Source organism: Gopherus evgoodei, chromosome 3 (genome assembly GCF_007399415.2).
Source record: "Gopherus evgoodei ecotype Sinaloan lineage chromosome 3, rGopEvg1_v1.p, whole genome shotgun sequence".
NCBI classification, from domain to species: domain Eukaryota; kingdom Metazoa; phylum Chordata; order Testudines; family Testudinidae; genus Gopherus; species Gopherus evgoodei.
The window spans coordinates 95,927,069-95,954,935 of NC_044324.1; the positions used below are offsets into that span (position 1 = coordinate 95,927,069).

General features: G+C 41.5%; 1 protein-coding gene across 5 annotated transcripts in view; it reads right to left on the bottom strand.

Annotated features, from left to right (window-relative positions):
* The window catches only part of FYN (FYN proto-oncogene, Src family tyrosine kinase), a 185,461-nt gene that overhangs the window by 92,707 nt on the left and 64,887 nt on the right, over positions 1-27,867 (bottom strand). For 4 of the 5 annotated variants that reach the window (XM_030556140.1, XM_030556141.1, XM_030556143.1 and 1 more), the window contains exon 2: positions 10,529-10,589. The exons of the other annotated variant lie outside the window; for it this stretch is intronic. The gene's annotated coding sequence lies outside the window, so the exon portion shown is untranslated. The remainder of the gene's footprint in view (positions 1-10,528; positions 10,590-27,867) is intronic. 5 annotated transcript variants of the gene reach the window in all.

Consider the following 27,867-nt stretch of genomic DNA (forward strand, 5'->3'; position numbering starts at 1 on the left):
CAGTTGCTCATATTTGTGACAAACTTTAGCCACTTGGGCTGATATTTCCTATGCTGGATCTCAGCCTCAGGCTGAATTTTGTTTTAAAAATTTTCAGCCAAAATAGTTAAGTTGTTTCTGCAAGTTACGGTAGGAAAAGTTAGTTTTGCCCATGTTAAAAAATTCTGGCCATCTTTTCTTTCAGAAGCCTTAGCACCTCCATGCTTTGGAGCAGTGACTGAAAATTTGGCAGACTTGTGATCTTTGCATCCGGGAAGGGCCTTTTGCTGTCTCTGTGAAAATATGCTCAAATTTGGCCAAGTTATAACTTTTCGGTTTCAATGTGCTCAGTAGTGGTTTGCTAGAGCTTTGATGCTAAATTTGCCAAAGATTTTATCCACATTGGTTATGCTCCATCCTAGGGCTGAGGAGGACTTTCCCTGCAATTACAGCACTGGGCTATGCCATTGTGGAACTGATAGCAAGGAGCCTGTCTGTCCTGTGCTCTCAGTGCTTGCCCCATGCTCCTCACTCTGTGCTGGCCCCAAATGCACATAGGACAAGGGACAGGGAAGGCAGAGGAGGGAAACTAGAACTGGGAACCAGTGGCATGAGGGGAGAAAAAGGAGACGGGAGGGGCAGGGAGACAAATACAAAAAGCAGCCAGGGTGCAAGGGAGAAGTAAATCTGGGTGCTCAAAGAGACTATGAAAAAGAATCAGGGGTGGGATAATGAGATTAGATGAGAAGCCCAGAGTGAGATAGGGACTGGAACTGGGATGAGAAGCCTAAAGAGCAGAGACCTGGACTAGTTTATATAAGAATGGAACTGGTATGTGGAGCCAAGATGGGGAAGAGACAGCAACAGGTTAGAGGGGATTGGGCCAAAGGGATCAAGATGGGGAGGGAGTAAACAGGCAGAAAAGTCTGTGCCCTCAAGGGCACATTCCTCCCCCCACTCCCAAATTTCACAGTAAAGAAAGGTAAATGGCAAGAATCTGTAATGGGACCTGTGGTGTTCAACATAATCTTAAATGATCTGGAAAAAGGGATAATCAGTGAGGTGACTAAGTTTGCAGACAATACAAAATTACTCAAGATAGTTAAGTCCAAAGCTAACTATGAAGAGTTACAAAGGGATCTCACTACACTGGGTGACTGGACAACAAAATGGCGGATGAAATTTAAATTTGATAAATGCAAAAAAATGCACATTGGAAAACGTAATCCCAACTATAAATACAAACAGATGGAGTCTAAATTACTTGTTACCATTCAAAAAAGATCTTGGCGTCCTTGCGGATGGTTCTCTGAAAACATCCTCTCAATGTGCAGCTGCAGCCAAAAAAGCTAGCCAAATGTTAGGAACCATTAGGAAAGGAAGAAATAAGACAGAAAATATAATGCCACTATATTAAATGCATGGTATACTCACACCTGGAATATTGAGTTCAATTCTGGTTGCCCTATCTCAAAAATTATACACCTCTACCCCGATATAACACAGTCCTCAGGAGCCAAAAAAATCGCACTGCCTTATAGGTGAGACCGCGTTATATTAGGTTTTGTCTGGTACGGCATACCGGCTCTTGTCAGACTGGACTGGCTTCCCCGGCAGTGATTTAAAGGGCCCGGTGCTCCAGCTGCTGCGGGGAGCCCCAGGGCCCTTTAAATCACCTCCAGAGCTGTGGCAGCGGGGCATGGGCAGTAATTTAAAGGGCCCGGGGCTCTACACATTCAGATATAACACGGTAAAGCAGCAGGGCTCGGGTAGCACTTTAAAGTGACTGGGACTCCCTGCTGCTTTACCACGTTATAGCCGAATTCATGTTGTATCGGGTCACATTCTATCGGGATAGAGGTGTATATTGGAATTGGAAAAGGTACAGAAAAGGGCAACAAAAATGATTAGGGGTATGGAACAGCTTCCATCTGAGGACAGATTAATAAGCCTGAGAGTTTTCAGCATGGAAAAGAGATGATTAAGGGGATATGATAGGGGGCTATAAAATCCTGACTGGTGTGGAGAAAGTAAATAAGGAAGTGTTATTTACTGCTTCTCATAACACAAGAACTAGGGGCTACCAAATGAAATTAATAGGCAGCAGGTTTAAATCGAACAAAAGGAAGTATTTCTTCACACAAAATGCACAGTCAACATGTGGAACTCTGCCAGAGGATTTTGTGAAGGCCAAGACTGTATAACAGGGTTCAAAAAAAAAACTAGGTAAATTCATGGAGGATAGGTCCATCAATAGCTATTAGCCAGGATGGGCAGGGATGCAAAACCATGCTCTGAAGCGTCCCTAGCCTCTGTTTGCCAGAAACTGGGAATGGGCGACAGGGGATGGATCATTTGATGATTACTTCTTTTGTTCATTACCTCTGAGGCACCCAACATTGGCCACTGTTGGAAAACAGGATATTGGGCTAGCCAGACCTTCGGTTTGATCCAGTATGGCTATTCTTATGGACTACTACTAATCTACTCCAGTGCAGTAGATCTAAAGGTTCCAAGACTGCTGATGAACGATGTGAGTATCAATAAGATGCTACATGGCAAAATTTGGGGGGGGTTTGTTTCTGTTTAAAAAAAAAAAAAGGAAGTTACTTTTACTTACACACAGATACACAGAAACACACAAGTTAGAAAAAAGCTAAAATTAAAGTTGCTTATGCAAACTGCCCTTATCCTCCTCTCCCATTAAAAGAACCAAATGGAAACACTTATACTACTAACAACTATGGGTGTGTGAGAGCTGTTTCTTTAAACTGGACACAGGGCAGATTTGGAGCTGGTTTCAAGTCAACACATTCAGCCAGGACAATACCTACAAAAGAGCATAGCAGGTAGTCTGGAGCTAAGAAACAAGGAAACAGCAACCTAAATCTCTTTACTCAAGGGCAGTGATTACTCTAGAAAAGGACAGAGAAAAACAACAATGAATGAAAACCAGATTAAAACTAAAGAAATGGTATGCATAACATATCTAGCTTTACAACAACTCAGGTTGGTTTAGACTGCAAGAGACTTTCACACACAGATCTTCCTGGAGAGGTGAAAAAACCTTTAGCCTCCAGAAGGAGATAGCAAAGTGAAGGTTCCTGTTGCACAAATATGAAAAATTTCAGCCCCCAAATTAATTGCTTTCTAAAGTTAAAAGCCAGTAAAAGTAGGGTTGAAAAGTACCAGATCAGCCATAATTATAAAAATAGCTAATGATTAGAGTATTCGGCAAGAATAACTTATTACAAAGCTTGTTGGGAAAACTGCAAAATAAAGATGACAAGTCAAAAGTTAGAGGATTATTTTTACAGGAAAAGCATTGAAATGGCATCCATTCCCAGTTCTTTATAGGGGATATAAATTTGCTCTCTAATACCGAACAAGATCTTCATATCTGAAGTACTGTCAAAACTAAGTCACCGCTCTTGGGACATTCAGTACAATTATTTGCAGCTATGAAAGCTATCCTATAAATAAAGTATCTTTACCTGTGAACAGCCAGAGTATCGCAGCTTCTCAGAAAGTAAAAAGACAACAAATATACACTACATGTTCGGTGTCTTTTTCAATAACTTGTTATTTCTAAAGCCAATCAGGCAGTACACATACATTACACTAGTTTTTTGTTTTGTTTTGTTTTTTTTTAAAGGGAGGGATAGCTCAGTGGTTTGAGCATTGGCCTGCTAAACCCAGGGTTGTGAGTTCAGTCCTTGAGGTGGCCACTTAGGGATCTAGGGCAAAATCAGTACTTGGACCTGCTAGTGAAGGCAGGGGGCTGGACTTGATGACCTTTCAAGGTCCCTTCCAGTTCTAGGAGATATACCTACCTATCTCCAATTTTTTTTTAAATTAGAGCAAAAGAATTTGAGCTTCCTATATGGAAAACACATCTGAAGAGTGTGAAGTAGGTGAAGACACACATTTTCCATACATCTGTTTCTAGCTATAGCACCTTAAACAGCAGAATATAGTATGACACATTCAGGAAACATTTGTTTCTTGGGCAAGACCAAGAAAGTGCATTTTTTCTTAATGCTCAATTTTCTTTTATCCTGTGTGAGCTTCTGTACCAATCCACGTGTGTGCTTATAGTTCCTTCCAACCAGCTTTTGGTCCACCCTCCTCTCACCTCCCCTTTACAAACGAGGCTTATTGTCCCACATGGCATGTCTATACTTGCAGTTGGAAAGCATATTTCCAGCTATAGAAGACATACCCACGCTCGCTCTGACCGAGCTAGCATGATAAAAATATATTGTAGCCGTGGCTGTGCAAGTTGCAGAAGGGGCTAGCTAACTTAATTACGTACCTGTCCAAGACACTAGGTATGTACTTGGGGCAGCTAGCTGCTTGTGCCACCACAGTTACACTTCTATTTTTAGGGCACTAGCTCTGATCAAATCAGAAATTACACCTCCAGTGCAAAGTGTAGACAATACCTGCAGGTCTGTTGCAATAATTAGACTTAAACTTTTACCCTAATTGTGAGCTCAACTGTAAAAAGTATGTGAAAGGTCATGAAGTGTCATAATAACCAATAATAATAAATGTTGATGGGAGAAGGTATGAAAGGAAGATAGAAAAGACTAAATTAGTAGAAACGAAAAGGGTCCATTGATATGGTTTAAGGACTACATTAAAACATTCTTGGTAAAAAAACAGAAGATGTTGAACTGGAAAGTAATGAACCAGAATTAGTGTGTTGGATATTAGGCCTAATTGGTGGACAGAATAACGAGGGGATGACCTATGACCCATCCCCCCCCCCTTTTGGGGTTCTTAAAGAGAGCCTGGGGAAAAAATAAATCTCAGCAGTGCTCAACGCATCGCAACTCATCTCGACCTCGGGCGGAAGGGGCAGAGGCTAGCCTCCCTGAATGGGGGGTGCACGCGTCAGCTATGCATCTCACCTTCCCTGACCCCAAGACCAAGGGAACAGAGCAGACTGAAGGATTTTCTTCTTGAGAACAAAGCCTGATGGCCTTGCTCCTGTTTAAGAATTTTGTTTTTCACCTGCAAGTCCTGAAAGTTATCATATCATCATAACATCCCGTTCTCAGCAGCGATCCCTGATTGCCAGCAACACACAGACATGTAAGATCCGTTCCCTTTTGTATTACTTTCTGCCCTCCTTCTTTCCTCTTATTCCCCCCACCTCCACACACACACAGTCTCGGCTTTTCATTGAATCTTGCAATCAAATGCGTTGCTTCAGCACAGTGAGAGGAGACGGCCACAGTCTTGCCCTGTCTAAGCAGAAAAGACGTAGCCAGATGATATCCCTGACTGGCATGTCTGGTCGGTCTGCCAGGCAACACATCCATTCGTAACTGACCAGCCATTCAGTGTTCCAAAAACCACGACTGAAAGCAATGTCCCCTACCTTTGTTATATTCTCTCATATACCTTGAGTGTCTCTATCTGCTAAAAACAGGAGGGTCTGAGTAAATTAACCTGTCTGTTTCCATCAAAATTAAAATAAGAGATTGATATTTTTTCTCTAAAAGGTGAGAGTCTTTAAATTTGTTTTGCATAATCACTCAATTTCAGTTTCAGTATAAATTGGTTTTGATTTCTTGTTCTTTCCTGTGTTTGATCAAGAAACTTTCAACTTCAGAATGAGCGCTTTCGGGTCTTGGCAAAGAAACCAAGTAAACCATCAGCTCTGTAGAAATCTCCCTCCCTAAATTTTGTATCACTAAATTTTAACTCTTTTGACCCTTGAGGTCAATACAACAGACCTCAACTGAAACTTCAACAGCAGCACAATGTAATGTGATAATTCCTGATGGGTTGTTTGCAGTGACTGAACATCAGGTGCTCTATATCTGAAAGCATGAGTCTCTACTGCTTGAGCTAAAGAGACATGTCTTTTAAGCCAAGGGCTCCGGTGAACTCAAACTTCTCTATGGTCCAGACAGTGGTGGACAGAGGCACACACTGTGTAAGCATGGATCACATTTGGAAAAATAAAGTGGGTAAATACAAAAGATAACTAATTTTACGCAAGGACGTTGTGCTAATAGTTTAAAGGAGAGGTCTGGACTGGTATGAAAGAGACTTAAAACAGAAGATTAATATGCAAAAAGTATTTCCTTCTTCTGTACCAGTCCAGATAGTTGGGCCCTCCCATAGTAGTAAATCTACTTGGGAGGGACTAGCATCTGAGGCTGCACTAAATGACACAGGTTAAACCTGTAAATGCCTGGCAGACTAACATCCAGGAAGGAGCTTTACAGAATTCTTATCAAAAGAGGCCACTATTCACCCTGCCCAGAAAGATACCATCAATCTGTTTGAGTGGGTTTTTAATTCATCTGTGACATCCTCTCCCAGCATTAAAGTACAATTCTCTAATCAATTCCTTAATCCATTATGAAATTTTTGATTTGGAGACCAGATGACCTTTTGTAGGACCTTGATGCAAGATGACTAACCTCTGAACCTCTTGGCTCAGCTGCTATGTCAAGATAAATTCAGAGTGCTCTCTTGATGGCCAGCAATGTAGCCTACCCTTCTTGTAATTCAGTGAATTAGACTGTAGGAGCGGGCAAGGTTATTTCTTTGTTCAAACAAAATGTAGAAACTGTTCATGGTCTAAATGCAGGCAGAGCCCCACAGACAAACCTATCTTGGGGGAAAATATCATATATGGTCTCTTACCATATATGGTAAGTTCCGTGACTTTTTGGCCTGAACAAGTGGCCACAAGAAACACCATAAGGTAAAGCAGATGGAATTGAAGTAAGGGGCTGTGAGAACAACAGAACCCCAGACTTCAAACAGTAGTAGCAACAGAATGGGACTGGCACACACTCACATCCGGATGGGCTTGCAGATATTCCAGGATGTCTACAACTGTAGACTGCTAGTAGTCTAGTTTCATTCTCCTACACTTCTAAATAGGTCAGGGAAGTAGATTGCTTTCAAAAGTATAGCACACTAGACTTGACTAGTGGACAGTCCCCTAAGATTTGAGACTCAGCTATTTAGCAGCCATGCCATAAAAGTCCGAAGTGAGCTAGGGCTGAGGCAAGTTGCCTAAGCAGATGCTCTGTGACCAGCAGTCTGATGGGTCTTTCCATGGACAGGTTTATTAGATCTGCGTACCACACTTCCTTGACCAATTTGAGGCAATGAGAAGTTTTCCTGGGGATCTGGCAATCTCAAGGGCCAGGGAAAAAATACATGAACTCCAAGTTGAAGCTCCGGTTGATTGCTAATATGCCTGTACTGTTTGATAAGGGTTTTTTTAACCTTCTGTAAAAGCTCCTTGTCCTTTTGTTTGGACTCTGAGTTGAGCTAACAAGCTCATGACTGACCCCCATGAGCATTTCATTCCCTGGGGGTTTGGGGCATTCAACTAGTATTACTTCCTCCTACCCTCACAACACCCTGTCTTGTGGTTGAGATATAGTTTGGCAGCTCATGAACCTGGGGTTCTTGCAAGCTCTCAGACAAGCTGCACTCCCACAAGACTGGCATGTGGGATCAAAAATGTGTAGATAGATAGAATGATTAGATTTTGAAAATGACCTGTCTTGTGAGCATGGGGAGGAGAGGGAGGGTGGGCACAGCACAGAAGGGAGTGAATCATCTCATTGTTACTTTGTGCTCTCCTGTTTCTCAGATCCACCTGCTGTCTCTTGTCTCATGAAAAGATTGTCAGCTCTTCTGGGATGGGATCGTCTTTTTACTATCTGTCTGTATAGTGCAGGGGTAGGCAACCTATGGCATATGAGCTGATTTTCAGTGGCACTCACATTGGGTCCTGGCCACGGGTCCAGGGGGCTCTGTATTTTAATTTAATTTTAAATGAAGCTTCTTAAACATTTTAAAAACCTTATTTACTTTACATAAAATAGTTTAGTTATATATTATAGACTTATAGAACGAGACCTTCTAAAAATGTTAAAATGTATCACCGGCACGCGAAACCTTAAATTTAGAGTGAATAAATGAAGACTCAGCACACTACTTCTGAAAGGCTGCTGACCCCTGGTATAGTGCCTAGTTTCTTGGTACTATAGCAATACAAATAATACATAAATACTAAGTGTTATCTATGTTTCATGGCAAACTGTTGGCTGTGGTGAGGGAGGGTCATGTGAAAGAGCTCTGAAAATTGGAGATGTAATGGTGACCATTCCTTCCTCTTCCAGCTCCTTATTTCTCTTCATCTTCCCTCCTTTCTAAATAGGCTCTAGCACAAGTTACAGAAAAGGGAGGCAGAGAACAATTTAACCCTTCATTGGTTTTCATTGGTTTTCTCCCAGTCCCTTTATTTTCCACAGGTCACATTCCTTTTAAATTAATCTTTTTCAATCTCATCTTATCCATGTCCTACCATATTTTTGCCATTCATTCTCCTTCTCCATTGTTTTTATGCTTTTTTCTTTTTCTCTTTTTTTACTTTATTCTGTCCTTCTACATCCCTCTCCCATTTACTTTACCCTCATCTTTCTTACCTCACTTTCACATGCATTTTCCTTTCATTCTTCTCGCACCCACCAATCACACCCACATCTGATGCCAAAACACATTAATTCCTGGAAGGTGGGTGGTTAGGCAGCTGGCTGAATGAAAGGATTAAATGTCCCTAGCCACAAACAGGAAGGTGCACATGGTTAATGGTGGCAATAAATGATCTACTCCAGGACAGCAAGAGCAGGTATAGATGGGAGGGAGGAAAGAGCCTCAAGGCTTTGATGGGAAGTGCCTGGGGGAAGGCAGGAGGGAGATGTTCAGTATGCAGGTTTCTGTGGAAGGGACAGCTGCTTGCGGTCCTAGAAGCCCTGTTCTGAGCAGGGTTGAGAGAAAAGGTTATGTCCCTTGCACTGTGGAGCAGTGAACGGGGGTGCTAGGGGAGATGAAGCAGGTAACACCAGATGGTGCTTCTGAATGATGAGCTAAACTATGTTAGGCAGTGCCACCTATGGCCTAAAGTCAGCAGTACCACTTAAGGTGCTCACATGTCACATGCAGCTGATGGAACAAACAGGAGAAACCCTGGTTTTAGTAAACCCAACTGAAACAGAGAACCTTTCCTCCACCCAAAACAGCACGTGATCACCCTAGCTGCCTGCTCCCATCTCTCCTTTTTGTTTAGTCAAGCCAGCCAGCATACTGCTGCTCTACCTGCTGGGAGACAAACAATGAAATATAGGAGCTGACAAGACCATTATGTAATGGAGCCCCTGGCTGGGTCACTCGTGACTGACAACTGAACCTAGGACTTGAACTCAAAGAAACGCAACAGCTCTGTCTCCTTCTGCTGGGCGGGGAGCAACTGTCCCAACAGTTAACTCCTAGGCGTGACTGAGAGATTTCAGTCCTGTGACTAAAAACACTGTTGCAAAGGAATGCGCCATCTCTACCTGAGCTGTAACTTTGGTTTTCTACACTATTAATGCAATGGATATTGCAACCCCATGCAATATCTTTGGGGACCATACTGTCTTAAGTTACTGAATGGCTTATGTATCCTTGTGGGCCAGATATCATATGCAACTCCAGGGAGGAAGGTTACCACAGTGTCTCTAGGAACCAAAAACAGTGGCGGTGATTAAGGTAAATAATTTAAGTTCTAAATACCTCCAGAGAGGTACTGACTCCTGGGGCAGCTTACATATATTAGTTTAAACTGGGGTTTCCAGAGATTAGCATAGACATAAAAAGGCTGGGTTTAAATGGACTCAGCCTTTTTTCTGAACCAGCAAAATGGACAGGACCTTCTGTCCAAGGAGGGCCCCCAAATATTGCAGAAAGGTTGAAAAGACTTTGGCCTAGTAGATATCTATAAGACTGATTCCTGGTATGTTTAACATGTTTTTAAATCTTTGTTTTTATTACATTTTTTTCTGTAATGTTTTTACCTTAAGAATAAATGTGCTAGCTTAGAAAGAGCTGTGTGGTAACACGCAACTGCGAGCAATACACTGCTTTTTCTCCAACAGCTATGAACAAAGTGCATGCGCTGGCAGTCAGGCTGGTGGCGATATCACAGGGCAAGGCAGGGGTGTATGCAGGCTTAAAACCCCCAATCAAAAGGCAGTTGGACAAAGGTTCCCTGTTCAGAAACAGGGATGGCTGGAGAACTGACTGGGCACTCTGGGAGTGGACAACAGAGGTGATTGATACAGGTGTTATCCTGAAACTGTGACAGTTACCAAACACTTTTTTTTTTTGGGACATTAGGTCTTTATGATACCCCTGCTTTAGGTTTTAGCTTAGAGGCTTTTAAATACTCTATAACAGCTGCAGCACTAAGCAGAAGTCATTCAACAATTAAACTGTCAAGTGCATTCCTTGCCTTAAGGCCCAGCATGTTTTTTTTTTAACGTATCTTATTATGCCCTGAAAGTCTCCATAAAAATAAATAAATAGAATAGAATAGAATCAGCATTAATGTAATGACTATCTTTGTAAAGTTAGATTTTCCCCAAGCAAGATAGTTTTCAAACTGGAAACGAAAAAGGTTCAAACAGTTTCCCTCCACAATCATCACTGTAGAACAAAAGCAATACAAGGCAGCACCACTTACCAGAATGTCCCCCCCCAACTAAAGTAAGTTGATATTCACCACATTTCTTCTAAAACAGGTCCTGCAAAGAGGGGTGGGGGAGAGAGAGAGAGAGCACTTAGTGACTGACTTATTTTCACAACTAAAGCAATGTAAATTATATTACAGTACTTTTTCCACTTGCACCTTCCCCCCTCCATTTTTAGGGAAGAGATAATTGGATTTGATCTTTCACAACTCATTTCTGAAATCCATCAGTTCATCACATAAAACATTAAAACAATTACAGAATCCCTTCAGATCTGCTCAGACAGATCATTACTGACTACTGCTTATTCAGGTTTCAGCGATGTAAGGGCAATAATATACAACAAGTAGCAGCAGGAATGAAAATTTGCCAATTATTTTTAATCGCAACCCCAATATATTGGTTAACCTGATGATCACTCCATGGCAAAGCAAAGGAATTGATACATTGGTTTTATAATACTGCAGTCTGTCCTAAGACTTTAGTAGATTTGAAATCTATATGTAAGAAACTAAATATATATCTAGAAAACCAAGCTTTACATTTTGTTTGTATGTATGTACAATGGAATGCAATTAGCAAAAGGTTAAAAAAACTAGACGGACATGTATCAAAGAGGACTTCAGGAACAGTTTGAGAAGCATGGCAAGTAACACTGACAATCGCCACTATTTTGCCAAGACTGAGTAAATTTCAGATGACAGCTATTTTTATTTCCGGCTAACTTGTTTGAATGACTGAGTGTCCACTAGCAGCAATGTCAAAACAATTTTTTTTGGAAAAAATAAATGAATAAAAATTGCTGGAGGAAAGAGAAACTGCATTTTTGTTAGCATACAAATTTGGGGGAGAGAGCACAAGCATGGACTCAAAACTGAGGGGAGGGAAAGGAGTCTGCCAACAGTACCTGAGTGGAAATAGTACCAGTATGTGGAAATAGACATGTATGTAACTACATGTCAAAAGTTAGTTTCAGGTTTTTCCCCCTACATCAACACAATAATGATATAAAGCAGTTTTTAAAAATAACTTTTCAATGTCTTTGTATTAAGAGTGGGGCTAAATATGGAAAACAGCAAGTTTTCTAGCTCCTTCATTAAGCAGAAAGGCTTTAGAAGTGCAAGCACTGACTCCACATGCATGCATTCTGATAACAGCTGCTTTGTCAGAAGAATTTGACTAAATACCCAAAACATATGGAAAAATGTTTCACCAGAACCAAAAGAGAAAGGAGAAAATATGCTGAGTTTGCAGCCCAAATAGAAAATCTCCTAAGAAAGAGTATGGGTCCAGATTTTCCACGATAGAGGCGGCTATGGAGTTAAAGCTTTGCATGAAAGATTTAGGGCCTGAATTATTGATGCAACAGCATTGCAGAGGCTACAGTGTTGATTATTACACCAGTAACCTTCCCAAAATCATGACATGCACATGTGTAAGAGGGGAATGATTTCCTGGGTTGGATTATCTTTTTCAGATCAGATTATATGATTATCTTTACACAGAAGTAGATGAAGGAATCTATAGTATGGGAAAATCCTGATTAAAAAAAATGAGCCTCCAAATCTAAAACTCTCTCTAAATCACAGGGGTTGGACCTACACACTCTGGACCAGGATGGGAAGCAGGTCTACAATACCTTAAGTCTAACTACTCAGAGTTTGATGTTGTACATAAAGATTTGGCATAAAGGACTATCAGGAAAACTGAAAATAAAAGTGGAAAATATTTCCTCTAAAGTATTAGGGTCACAAACACTTGTTATGGATCCTGAAAACAAGACATGGGAGCAAGAGCCCATCTCTGTTAGTTTAGTGGTTAAGAGTAAAATGATCACCAAGTTAATAGCTGGGTGGAATTCCTGAAGACGCTAGAAAAGATTGCATTGAAATCATTTTCTGAGACTTGGTTAAGATACTTCTAATTCCAGGACAGTCCATTTCCCTCTTAACTGCTAGGCATTTGGGTTGGGGGGGAAAAAAAAAGGGCAATCAAAAAATCTACTTCTACCGCAAAACAATTTGGGTAACGTAAGTGCCTAGGCAGTTAAAGTTTTAAGAGGAGAAAGGCTTTTGGATGCTCTTGAATAGCGAGTGTCCCAAATTGGGATGTATGGTATAGTTATCTTTAAAGACATGTGAGAGCACAAGATGGTTATTTCAGTTCCTTGCTGACTTTACATTGTTGCCTCAAAATTACCGGTCAAAGTTTGTTTGAATTTCTTTATATCTATCTTGTATTTTGCCTGAATGAAGCAATTTTATACTTTGTTCTGCTAGAAGTTAAAGTAACCAAGCATTTTTAAAACCTCAGGAGGCAGAAATTGGGGCCTTACAACCAAAACCATGAACTTCTCCCTGCAGTAGTTTGGGCTTTTAAGTCTTTCAAGAACTGGACTTCTTGTCCTAAAGAGAGATGGAGAAGAGATGGCCAGGACCTCTCTCATATACCAATCCAGTGAAACAACAGGGTCCAGAAACAGAAGTGCAGGATTCCCCTTATTTGCTAACAGACAAAGAGTAAAGGAAACTAAAATATTACATCCTATGGTTTGTTTTAATGTGAATACTACAGAATTCTCACTATAGCCTTGGATATACTTGGCATTTTGCACACTGTAGGAACTCGATACACTAAGCCCTCCCTCCCTCAGTGGAACTGGACAGTAGGGTGGGAAAACATTAGAGACACAGGCTTTATAGGTATTTTTGTTTGACCACAGGTAGGGAATCCTATTTAAGGACCATTTGGGCAGAATATCTTGTTAAATGTTCAGGAAATGAGACATTTTAGCATGTCTCTAGCCTAGCATTCTAAAAACTGAAAGAAAGGTCAGGGATTTTGTCAAGTTTTGGTATTTTGACCTCATTTTGGAAAGTAATGTAATATGCGGTCTGTCTGTCTCTTTATTTACAGAGGAAACCTAGTGTTTGCGGAGAAGAAACAAAAGAGTGTTGTTTCCTAAAAAGGGAAGCAACATTTCCGGTTACAGAGACTTTGGAACCAAATGACAGTGCTGTATAGGTGGTTGAACAGTGGCAGGCTGAGCGCACAAAAGACTTCTCCAATGATGTAAGTAAAATTTCAAGTTTCTGTAATTTAAGCTTAGAGCCTACTTAGAGGACCTGTTTGTAGTGTCTGTACAGATAGACACACACAGAGTTCATAATTCTTTATTCTACTTTAATACCACCACAACAATCCTTTTAACTGAAGACAATCTGAAACAGGATTCTGATATTGTTAATAGTCTCCAATCACTGACAGGCACCTTTTAGAGGAGCTACATACACATTGGGAGGCAGGGACAGAAAAAGGCAATAACTTGAATACAAGGTCTAAGCCATAGATTGGTCTTCTTCCCCGAACAGTGCTATAAGTAGAGCTGGTCAGGAAGTGTTGTGTGGTCCCATTACAAGTTTTTTTTTTTTAAATAGTTTTAATTAATTTTTCTTCAGAAGTTTTTGGGTTTGTTGAAAATAAAATTCAGCCCCTCTCCCCGCGACACTGAAATTTCAGTTTTGCGATTTTCAATGAAAACCGAAAAAAGAATATAGAAAATAATGGACATTTCCTTGGAAGTGTCTTCTGTGTGACAAAAATAAAGGGTTTGTTTGAAAAAAAAACAAGTTTCAAATGACAACTTTTGATCAGCTCTAGCCATAAGGAGGCTAGCAAAGGTCAGTGCATACACAGGAAAAGCATAATGTACTATCACTACTTGTAGGTATGTAATATGGGAAACCCAAGAAAACTTTAGATCAATTCCCTTTGTCACATTGGGAGAAAAGAATAAGAAGGAGACAGAGCATTGTGAATGACAACACACTATTTGAAAGGTAGAGATCCTCTCTTTAATTCACTCATTTTGATTTTTAATGTATCTAAAAATGTACACGTTATAGTATCTTAAAACAACCTTTATATAATATTTTAATAGGAATTATTCCTGACCCACGTCAATCTCCTCAAAAAAGCAGCAATAAAAAACATTAGCGCAATCCACACCATCACATTTTGTTTATTCCATCTATTTTATTTATTTTTGTATTTATTTATTTATTGTATTTATTTTTTGCCTTTAAGTGTCCCATAGCTTTTCCAACATTAAAGTAAAGTAGCAAAAGCTGGATACTAATATAAGAACACGAAAGTATAAAATATAAATGTAATGAAAGTTACATACAGAACAATATTTTATTTAGCCATGGCATCTGATAAATAGCTTTTATACATCATTTATATTACCAAACAGTGGAAGACATTGTATGGATGGAGCTTAGAGACGTGTAGAAGTCTGGTATAAAAATCATTTTTGAAATTATAACATGTTTTGTAAAAGACAAAACTTTTTTATGGTTATGGCCACTGTGATGGTTACAGCCCACTTTCGTGATATTTCATGTTTCTTGAGACCACCTTTACTTATTGACACTCAATGTTCAACTAGACATCTGTCACAGAACATAGAATATCAGAGTTGGAAGGGACCTCAGAAAGTCATCTACTAGTCCAACCCCCTGCTCAAAGCAGGACCAATCCCCAGACAGATTTTTACCCCAGTTCCCTAAATGGCTCCGTCAAGGATTGAGCTCACAACCCTGGGTTTAGCAGGCCAATGCTCTAACCACTGACCTATCCCTCCCGTCCCAGGGGGATATTGCGTCATTAATACCAAACACAGAGTTAACTCCAGTATTAACAAGAGAGGAAGACGGCTTACTGACTGACATTAAAATCTGGTATCTTTTTAGCACATGGAAAGGCTCCCATCAACTATGAGCTTTGAACCAAACCCATAGACAGCAAGCTTAACTTTACTCAAATAATAAACCAGAGAAATTAATGAAAGAGCACTCCGGACAAACTCTGAAGGCTCCAACTGAAATATTTATTTTTGCTTTAATGAAAACCACCACCAGTTGTTGGTTAAGGCAGTTATGCCAATGTGATTTCTGTGACTACTGATAATACAGGGACAAGTGGGTGAGGTAACATGATTTATTGGACCACGTTCAGCTGATGAGAGACAAAAGCTTTCGAGCCGCACAAGGGAAGGTGGTCCAATAAAAGAGATCACCTCACCCATCTTGTGTCTCTAACATCCTGGGATCGACATGGCTACAATACACTGCATGCTACTGATAATGGTAGCTGGTTCTTATTAGTGAGAAAAGACTTCTGATGCAAAAATTTTTGAGAGATCCCTCTGGCTTATCTACTGGAGAGGAAGGATGACCTTGTTAACCACTGGACTGGGCCTCTGAGGACTCGGTTCTGGGCCAAGTTTCATGTGGGAAGTCAATTAATCCACCTGTGCCTCAGCTTCCCATCTATAAGAGGGGGATTTAGGAGGGCAGATTTACTCATGTTTGTGACATGCTCAGATATTACAGTGATCAGAGCCATAGAAAAGTCTCTAAATAAATACTGACAAAATACTGCCAGTTTCAATGGCTAGGTTGGATCTGGTTAATAAATAGGCATTATTTAGCGTACTGGCTGCCCAAAACAACCCAATCAATCTCATATATTTTGGTTCTTATCCTGCTACTTCACATGGATTACAGTTAGGAGGAAAAAAAAAAGATGAAAACAGGTACAAGTTTAAAACTTTCACTAGCACTAAGAAACCTGGATCAGTATCTGCAGTTGGTGAAGGTTCCATTGTAAGATTTGGATCTACTGTATAAAGAAGGGTGGTGTTCACTACAGCGCTAAATACTGACCCTAATTTATTATAGATTTTAGCATTATGGTTTAGATTTATTATACATCTGTATAAACTTACATTCTCTATTTTAAATGAGTGGGTTTTTCTGGATCATATATTAATCTATTAAGTATTACCCATTCTTCAATAGATTGTAATTGCAGGGTGTTACTACAAATTTTGCTCCACCTTTCCTGGTCACACTGGGGTCTCCGTGCTATGCTAGTGACATTGGTATCCCCTATGATTTGTACATTGGCCTTCACATGGTGTGCCCAATTTTATTCAGAATGGAATGATTTTCTGTGTTTATTGCTTTTCCAAAGCCCACCTACTTTTGTTGTTTAATAGGATTAAAAATATAAAGACACTTCTGAAAAAATACAGAATTGAACACAAAAAAAACCACAGGGAAATTATACCTAATTCATACAGAAACTGTACAGCTTAAATTCTGCCTACATAAAGCAAACTAGTACCATACAATGCCAAACTATACATAAAGGACTCTTGTCCTGTGAACATCCGAAAGGTTTCCAACAATAAAACCTATTTTTTTTTTAAATCAAGGAAACATTTAGGTTACACAGAGAAACAGAGGCATCCCTGTTAGCTTGAAGCCATTCTTTGATAAATGAGGGTTCCAGATGGCAGGCACGTAATATGAAAAAGCCCAGTCATCAGGAGGAGGAATCCAGAGGCAGCAAACAGGGAGCTCCTAAGGGAATTGACTTCCCCATTCTTCCCCCGCTGTGACCGACAAAACCCTGGACATCACCAGCCAAATCCATTAAGACTACCCATTGACTTATGATGACTCTCCTCTCAGTGGGGATGAAATCCAGAAAGAAAGAGGGCAGTGTCTATAAAGCAGGATAAGTAGGGTACCAGCTTCTTTCAGAAATCCAGTGGTTTTCACAAAATCATTTTGCATCAGCCAGGGGCGGCTCCAGGCCCCAACACGCCAAGCGCGTGCTTGGGGTGGCATGCCACGGGGGGGTGCTTTGCCAGTCGCCGGGATGGCGGCAGGTAGGGTGCCTTCGGCGGCATGCCTGCGGAGGGTCCTCTGGTCCCGTGGCTCCGGTGGCCCTCCTGCAGGCATGCCTGCGGAGGGTCCACTAGTCCCGCGGCTCCACCAAAGTCATGGGACCAGAGGACCCTCCGCAGACACGCCTGCGGGAGGACCACCGGAGCCGAGGGTCCGGTGACTGGCCAGAGCGCCCTCCGCGGCATGCCGTCATGCTTGGGGCGGCAAAATGTCTAGAGCCGCCCCTGGCATCAGCAAACTTCAAGACATGAGCAAGGGCGACTGGTCCCTACCATGCCCCAAAGAAAATGGAGAGACAGGAAAAGTATGTTTATCTCCAGCATCATCTCCATAGTATCTAAGGTATGAATGAGCATTCTCCTGGTGCACGGTTACATCTTGGAGAAACAGATCTCAAAGTCCCAACTGCAGTTGTGAGGATCCATCACTCTCACAATAGCATTAAGTGTTTATGTAGAAAAAAAACTTTAGGAAAATACTTAGGTATTTTCAGATGTGTTTAATTCAATGTTTTGTCATTTTAAAGAGCATAAATCACTTTTTTGTTCTTTAATCTTCTGTCACATCTGATCTATTCCTTTATCGCTAGCATATGCTTTATCAACTGGTGCCATATTCAGCATTCCCCTGCTCCCTGGCCTGCCACTCCCCCTGCATATGCCTCCCTGTATGGAGCTCCTTTCTCCTCCCACACATGCTGCTTGGAAATCTTCTCCCCTGGATACTTCCCTCACACTGATGGCTCCAGCCCCATTGGCATTCCTACTAGTGCTTTAACTGATGGCGTTCACCTGGTTGCCCAGCCCCTGACTCCTTTTACTTCTCCACCTATGTGGCAGGAACTAAGCAGAATCCTTCTTGTGTTCACCTACTTTTATCGTCATCTATTCTCTTTGCAAGGGAGATGCTTGACATGGACTGAAGCAGCTGGAAGCATGAAAAAACTGTCACTGCCCACTCTCTAGAGACCACTATTTGAGGACTGCTGATCAAGGTGATGTATGGATACGTGGCAGAGAAGGCTGAAATATGTACAAACATAATGAAAAACAAAAATGAATAGATTGGAATGCCTCAGTGTGAATGAAATCGAAGATACTGTAGATTATACAGTACAGAGAAACTGCAATCACCGCCTGTTTCTAACTTCTGCTTTTTGAAATATGATTAAAAAGGTCTCATACTCTTAAAATCTCCCTGCTATTCATTTTTCCTTGCTTTTTCTAAATGAAAACATATTTTAGCTGTCTTCTTTTTAAAATGATTGACAAGCAATGTAATCCATACATGACTCATGCTATCAGAAGTCTGGCTTGGCAATAAGTTTAGGCTATCTCAAGCAACCAAGGGGCATAAACAGTCTTTAGAAAAAACTATTGGGATGTTCAATAATATATGCATTTAGACTGGGATATCCTATAGTTTCCAGCTGTTTCTCTCCCTACTTAGTTGCATGCTCAAAAATTGTGTTCTCCTCAAACAGTAGGAAAAAGATTTTTATTAACTATGGGAAGAGTGCTTATATTTTTACACCCAGGAAATAAGAGTACAATGCAAGACCAGCCAGCCAAATACTTTTTATGAATAGGGCCCACAGTTCTCACAATAGATCAGAGTATAACTCTCATAACTGTCTCTTTGGAATGTTGCTGGGATACGGTAGAGGCTCACTGAAAAGGACAATACCCCACCACAATCATCAGGCCATGAAAATAAAGGGCACTATACCAGTGGTGCATAACTGAGTTGACCAGTGTTATAAGTATGCTCATTTATTATTGGCATTAAAAAAAAGCACCTAGAGCCCTCTTATTACCACTGTGAGGCACTGTACAAACACAGAACAAAAGATAGTCCCCGCCCTGAACAAGTTATAGTCTAAGGCCTTGATCCGTCAATGAGTTCTGCATGCATGGGACCCTAGTATTCATGCAGAGTTCACTGCAGAATAAATCCCCAATTATGCATTGCTTCCTGCATCCTTCAGATAATTGTTGGGTTCCAGAATTACTAATAATTTACAGTAGTCAGGTATGTTCATAGTCACTCCAATTTTTAATATTTAATTTATTACAATTTATATTTGAGCATTCATTTGGTAAAAAATTCTATCTTACCACAGTAGAATCTCAAAGCACTCTACAAAATAACAAATAATTTTCATAATGCCAAAGGGGAGGTAAGGCAACACGGTCAGTTCCATATGGTTAAACTAAAGCAAAGACATTAAGGGGCTTGCCTGAAGTCAGAGTAAGTGTGTGACAGAACCGGAAACAGAATCCAAGAGGCTTAGCTTCTAGTCCCATGCTCAAATACACTAAGCAATCTTGTCTTTCCCTGCTGTAATCCTAATGATGCAAACTGTTACATTTCACAGCATCCAAAGAGATATGTTAGACAGATACATCAGATACACTGCAACCTTCCAACAATAGTAACACTATTTCTTAGAATTCAGAACACACATGAAACAGAGAGAAACAAAACAGGCTGCTCCCAAAGGCAGAGTGCCACAACTCACCCCACCTTACTTAAAGGTGGCTGTTTGGAAAACTGACACCAATCGCAGGCTTGGCTACAGGGACTCCCAACTCTGCAAGCAGACACAAGTAAGATCCCTGTTCTTAAAGCAACAGCTTGCAATGCCAACACAGTCCTCAATATACCACAAACTGTTTTTAAAAAATTCTTTTAAATAACGTATGCCTCCCATCATGGGTTTCATGATACTGTCCCCCTAGACCAGGGGTCGGCAACCTCTGGCACGCGGTTCGCCATGGTAAGCATCCTGGCGGGCCGGGCCAGTTTGTTTACCTGCCACGTCAGCAGGTTCGGCCGATTGCGGCTCCCACTGGCCGTGGTTCGCCATCCTAGGCCAATGGGGTCAGAGGGAAGCGCCGCAGGCTGAGGGATTGCCGACCTCTGCCCTAGACTCTCTGTCCTGGGGGAAGTAAAACATTTCCCTCATTCACTGGTGCCAACCACCATATGCAAGTTGCACATGGTTCGTACCATTGGCAGAGGCAGACCTAGGGAGGGCACCAGGTTGAGCTGCTCCTGGGCAAGCTCGCCCCATCAGGCATGGTAAGTGGCTGCAGCTATCTTATGTTGTATTGGGAGTGACACTGCATCTGTGCAGGTTAGAGTAGAAGGTGGGAGATGTGTATGGCATAGAGTCAGTTGGTGAGGCACTGGGTCCTGCAACACTACACGGATTGGCGGTGACCAACTACATCCCACGTTAGCCACAAGAAGTGTTGGAAGTATGGTACTATAATTCAAAAGTTACATGGGACTGCAACAGAATAGGTATGACACATACTTCAAAAAACTTTTCCCATGAAGTCTATGGAAAAAAAAAAAAGAGAGACTATTCTTTTTCTACAAACAACCACCTACACATGCTCATGTTCTATGATGTGGCATATCAGGTACAGTAAGACTCTTGTTGAAATTTAATTTTGTAAAAACGCACAATTTTCAAATTCATTTCTCTGTTAAAGTTCATTCAGCAGAAGAATGTTAATGTAACAAAAATTACAGCAACAAGACTAGACCACATAAAAACCCAAATTGTATGACAGAAACAAAGTTAAAAATACTTCAGACTTCATTTTTATTTAACTGAACTTTTATATCACAGTCTGCTTAAGATCTGGCAATATGGGAAAAAGTGCTATTAAGCAGGTGAAACTGAACTTGTCAAGATCAAATGAAGATTATTGAAGAAAGCACTTAAAATCACAAAAAGAAAGCATGACATTAATAGCGGCTTCACTGCAATCTGGAACTTGAGTTAGTTACTCTTTAAAGGGACACTAAAATCATTTTATCTACAATTTGTTTTACCTATTATTGTTTCAAGTACAACGAATACTACTATAAACGATTTTTCTAATCTTTCAGTTATGTTTCAGGTTTTACTTGGTCGAGAGCCACTGTTCTAATGGACAAAGGACAGATGTCTTCCAGTGGGTACTCAGCATTTCTCAACCTGGGGGTTGTGATTCCTAAGGGAGTCACGAGATGGGTTTAGAGGGGTTGCAAATGCAGGGCCAGTGTTACGGGATGGCAGGCAGACCAGCCGCCTCTGGCCTCACGCAAAGGTAAGTTACATGCTTCAACCCCAGATAGCGGTGGCGGGCTTCAACCTTGACACCCAACGATCCAGCTTCGGACAAGGCTCACAAGTGAAAAACGGCAAGACAAATCAGCTTCCTGAAAGGGGTACAGTAGTCTGGAAAAGTTGAGAACCACTGCATCAGGCAGTAATTTGTGCATAGCAAGTATCCTTATTTGTCATACAGCAATAGAAGAGAGAAAACAGCTTTAAACTAGAAAAATGTTGTAAAAACTAATGTATCTGGTGTGGGGGAAGGACCAGAGATAGATGTTGTTCTTTAAACTACTTTAAACTTAATTTAAAACAAAATGTCTACATTTTGAATTCACCACCATCTTTTAGAGGGGAAACAAACAAAACAGTCACAGCTTTTTGAGAGTTTTCATTCCCAACACAAACCAAAAACCCTATACAAATGCTTCCAAAATACTCAACAAAATGAAGAAAACAGGCAATTAATTTTTCAGGACAACATACAGTACAAATGAAAAGATTTTGCATTGACATAATGCTTCAGTACAGAATTCATGAATTAGAGTGTACATTTAGTTTTTTATTATATCCAAAAATACAGCAGTTCTCCCCCTAAAAGAGAGAGTCACAACATGAATTAGAATAATGCAGTCATACATGTAATCCTAGGATTGTGCTATGTTAGTGTAAACATCTGGATGTCAAAGACATCATTTTGCTGGCAACTGAACTATAGAATTCTATGGGTTAAAATGGCATACTATTTCCCTAATAATCTGCTCTAAAACAACAAACAACAACAGCAGCAGCAGCAGCTCCTCCCTCGCTTTTAGTCCATTACATTAAACAATGAAAAAACTAAAAGTGGCATTATTAGCACATAAAATTAAGGTTTAAGAGCAGTACTTTACCCTCTAGTAACCCAGAGCAGAATTTGGCCTATTGTTTTCTGCACATTTCAGATGTGTCATTGGTTTCCTGCTTAACATTCTTTTATTATTACTACATAACTGTATAAAGCAGATCTTGTCTCTAAGGGCAATACGTTGCTCACATCCTCATAGTGGATTCTTGACTTCAGTATTCTGCTCTCCCTATGTTCATATAATTCTTCTCACTGACGTCAGTAGGAGATTCTGCTCTCTCGACATGTGCCCAAATCAGTCAAAATCTATTAAGAGCAATTAAGGCCTTGTCTCAGTTAGACAATATTTCATGAAATTTCCTATTGTCGCTACAACTGTTTCATCATGTAGCAGTGGGAACTGGCATACTAGCCACCCTATCATCTATACCTGCTCTGAGCATGGTTAGACAATAGTGATTAAAATGCTGATAGGAACTCAACACTAGCGCACCCATCGTCATCTATGTAGCTGCACCAGTGTAGAACAAAAGTGGAAAGTTTTAAAGCACAGCCTGTGAAGATGAGAGAGCAATGTTTTGCCCTTAGTTTTGTCCCCTTTTCTACATGCTGTGAATTGCAACACTTTTTAAGTCACCTACCTTAAATAGTTAAACAACAACATTGTTATAAGGGCAAACTCCTTTTGTGTCCTCAGTTACTGGGGACTTTCAGTTTTGCAGGTTTAATCAAGTTTACAATGAAAGACATTATTTTTGCAGCATGGCAAAAAAAACTATAATGTACTCTCAACGATCTACAGTGCAAGGCAAGGCAAAAACAATTGTGCAAAATGTTTATAAGTCCCCTTTGTATTGCTGAAAGTATCTAGTTTGGACTTAAACAGGAAATGTCACATTTGATTTTGACCTAGAATCAAATATACTCAGCCTCTTAATACAACACACACCATTCATAGTGTACTGAACATGAATTCCAACTGCAGAATGTGGGATACCAGAGGCAGAAGACATTTGAGAAAGAACATTCAGAGTAGAGAAAATGTATTATTTGCAGCAGTGAAGACTTTTTTTTTTTTAAATGGAGTCTGAAAGTCTACACACTGTAGAATCAGCAAAGTGTCCTGTGGCATCTTATAGACTAACAGACGTACTGGAGCATGAGCTTTCGTGGGTGAATACCCACCTCGTTTGTTAGTTTATAAGGTGCCACAGGACTCTGCTGCTTTTGCAGAACCAGACTAGCACGGCTACCTCTCTGATACTTGACAATGTGGAATGTGTCAATAAAATCGGTGGAAGTACAGACTCACACGCGCACACAAATTCTATGAAGAAAACAGCATAAGCCACCCAAAGTCACACAATGAGGCAAAAATAGTGTGTGTGTGTAGCATAAGCCACCCAAAGTCACATAATGAGGAAAGAATTGTGTGTGCGTGTGTGTGTGTGTGTGTGTGTGTGTGAGAGGGAGAGAGAGAAAAACACATACATGTAAAATAAAAAGTTTCCCTAAAAATTCTCACGTTCTCTGGAGAATTCTACAGGACACTGACTGAAATGGAATGAAATTTCATAGTGCAAAGTCATGCACTTAGGAAGTAACAAGAACTGTTGCTATAAGCTGGGAACATATATGGAAGCAACAGAGGGGGAGAAAGAGCTGGGTGTACTGGTTGATCACAGGATGACTGAGCCACCACTATGATGCAGACATGAAAAAGGCTAAGCCAATACTAGGGTGCATCAAATGAGCTATCCAGGAGAGACAGGGACGGTCATTATACAAGGCACTGCTGAGACCTCATCTGGAGTACCGTGTGCAATTCTGGTTTCCTGTGTTTAAGAAAAAGGAATTCAAACTGGAAGAGGTGCAGAGAAGGGCTTCTAGGATAATCAGAGGAACTGAAAACCTACCTTACAAGAGGAGACTCAAAGAGCTTTACTTTTGTTTAGCCTAACGAAACAAAGGCTTACGGGAGATAGGATTGCTCTCTATAAATACATCAGAGGGATAAATACCAGGGAGGGAGAGGAGTTATTTAAGTCAAGCACCAATGTGTACACAAGAACAAATGGATATAAACTGGCCATCAATAGGTTTAGGCTTGAAATTAGATGACGGTTTCTAACCATCAGAGGAATGAAGTTCTGCAGCAGCCTCCCAAGGGAAGTAGCAGGGACTAAAACCTAACTGGCTTCAAGACAGACCTTCATACATTTATGGAGAGAACAGTATGTTGAGAGTGCCTACAATGGCATGTAGCCCATCTGTGACTGCTAATAGCAAATATTCACAACGTCCAGAGACAGGACACTAGATGGGGAGGGTTCCGAGTTATTACAGAGAATTCTTTTCCATATGTCTGGCTGGAGGGTCTTGCCCACATGCTCAGGGTCCAACTGATCACCATATTTGGAGTTGGAAAGGAATTTTCCCCCAGGTCAGACTGGCAAGAGACCCTGGGATGTTTTTTTCCCCCCCTGCAGCATGGGTCTGAATCACTTGAGGTTTAAACTAGAGTAAATGATGGATTCTCTGTAACTTGAAGTCTTTAAACCATGATTTGAGGACTTCAGTAACTCCGCCAGAGTTTCTGGGATTATTACAGGACCAGGTGGGTGAGTTTCTGTGGCCTACAATGGGTGGGAGGTCAGACTAGATTACCAAGATGGTCTCTTCTGGCCTTAAATTTTTTGAGTCTAGGAGGAGATCTCCTTTATCATCTGTATGAGCTCCAAAACATTTCAGTTAGCCAGAAAGTGCCTTTTTGCCCTGTTAAAAATTCTTCTCTGTAGTTGACTGACTGGCAGAATGTGGATGGGAAATGCACTGAGCATGCTCAGTACATCTCTTAAAATAAACGCATGCATCGGATTGTCCAATGCAGGAATATGTTTAAATGGAATCTAATTTCATTTCTGAGAAGAGAGAGTTTAAGGTGGTTTCTTAGTGCCTGAACGGACACTGTGCAGCTACTGGTGGTGAGGTGTATAGGGCTATGTCTGCACTGCAATGTACGCCCAGAGTTAGTGGGACTGGAGTCAGCTGATCCAGGTTAGAGAACTCAGGACTTGAGCATCTACACTGATGCTTAGCTTTACATTAAGAATCTTTTAACTTGGGTTCAAACCTGGGGCTCCGGTGTCCACACGGCAATATTGAGACCTGCGACAAACTAACTATATCACTATATCACAGATTCCCTCGTGCACTCCTAACATGTACTTGTTCCAGCTCTTTGGTGCACTGTGGGAAAACCTGACTGCCCACCCTGCATGTTCCAGGAAGTTTAAACAGCCCACCAACGCAGCCTGCTGATCAACATGGAGGAGACCCCTTTTCAAGAGCTTCTCTTGCTTGCACTTTCCCTCCTGTGTCAGGGATTGGGTAGAGCTTCTGCGAGGTGCTGGTGGAAGTTTTGGTGGCATTTTCTGACCCAACAAAGGCACCTGACAGAGCTTATGATGGAGTGCCACCACTACTCAGGCATGACAGACTTGCACTGGCTGATGCTGCTCAGTACCCTTGGTATAGCTGCCGACACCCCCTACGTAGGCTGGTGCTTCTGGCGCAGGGCCACAAGGACAGGGTGGTGGGATCACAGTGTCATGCAGATGTCAGATGACCAGCAGTGGCTCCAGAACTTTCATATGAAGACATCTACATTACTGGAGCTTTGTGAACAGCTTGCCCCAACCCTCCAGCATAAAGACACATGCTGGAAGCCACTATTGCTGGTCCAAAAGTGGGTTGCTATAGCTGTCTGGAAGCTGGTTACACCAAACTGCTATTGTCTGTTGCCAATCAGTTTGATGTAGGAAAGTCGACTGTGGATAAAGTGACGGTGGCGGAGGTTTCTGAGGCAAACATGGCAGGCATAAAAGATATTCCTGACGTAACTGCTGGCTTGGAGAGAGTAGGGTTTCCAAACTGCATTGGGGACACTGATGAGACTCATGTGCCCATAGACTGCCCTCCTTTGTACTAATCCATTTTTATGCAGGCCTTTGTGCATCACAGAGGTTGATTTATGAATGTCAATGTAGGCTGCACTGGGAAAGTTCACAATGCCAGGGTTTTTCACCCATCAGGAGTCTACATTCATGGACAGACTGGGATACGATTCCCACCAAATGTGACTGTCAAACAGAGTTACTGTCACCACCAATATTCTGGGGGACCCCGCACAGTCCCTTTTGCCTTGGCTTTTAAAACCATACCCAGACTTCAGAGGCTGGCAAACAAGTTTAATTACACTCAACTGGCGTAGAATGATTGTGAATGTGTTTTTGGAAAACTGAAATCCCGTTGGAGGTGTTGACAGATCCATTTGGCTTCCAGTGTGATTAATGCTTTCACATCACTGTGGCTTGCTGTGCTCTTTGTAATCTTTGTGAAGCCAGAGGTGAGCCATTTCCTCCTGAGGACCTGACAGCGAGGGGCTACTGAATCGGTACGCTCAACTAGAAAGTGCCCATAACACTGCTGGAGCTGGATGCACCTGAGCAAGAAAAAAATCAGGGATTTTTTGTGCTCTCACATTATGGACTTCCATGGTCCAATGGAAGAGGTGGAATAGTACCTTTATGAATGTGCTTGTTGGGGGATGGGACTTGATTGACATGCAATCTGCTTGTGAATTATCTGATTATTTATGAAATGGGGGTTGGGTGGGGGATGTTTCACATTATGGATTTATATAAGAAAGTGACTGAAGTGTGGATTGCTGTACCCAACTGTATAGAGGAATAGTATTCACATACTAATTCCCAATTGTTCCTGATCACGTGCTTAGCTTTATTTCAAATACAGATTGTATGATGAGATCCAGTGATAGCAATAAACTTTGTTGATGACATAAAAAGCTTTATTTATAAACATGTATTAAAATAGCACAACATTCACCCACTGCCAGGCAGACCTGCTACCATTAACTCATCAAAATGCATGAAGTGCAAGCAGTGAATCCATGTACATAACAGAAATTCCCTACTATTGCATGTCCCCAGTTCTCCATTCCTTTCCCCCATTTTCCTTGCAGCTGGCGCGAGGGGAGAGAGAGGATGACATCCCAGGAGAGGGAGTCAAGGTGGAGGACTGCATGGGACTAAGTGGCCCTGCCCAGCCACTTATGAGGCATGGTTGCATAGGCCACCCAGACATGGAGTTTTTCAAGCTGTTTGTAGTCTGAGGTGCATTGCAGGGGACTCAGGCTGTGCTGTGGGAGAGGGAGCAGGAGCCGGTACTCCTACAGCAGTGATTGATATGAGTCGTTCCAACAGTTCTCTCTGCCGAGCTCTGTCTTTTTCCCCTAGCTGCTGTTCCTATTCCAGGAACTGTGAAATAAGTGCCTGCTCCTATGCTGAAACCCTGTCCTCAAGCTGTGCAGCCTGAGCCTTTCCTCTTGCCCTAAATCCCTCCACTTCTGGTACTGGAGCTGCTTGTTGGCCCTGTCAAGAACTTCAACCATGCTTTCTCTTGGAATGGTCCATAAAGGTACATTGGGCCAGGCTTGTACTGCACTGTAGGGATATTAGGGCCAGCAGAGATTGAGAGGCCTGGAACAGGACAAGGCACACTGATTGTTGTCTCAAATAGCTCGGTGAA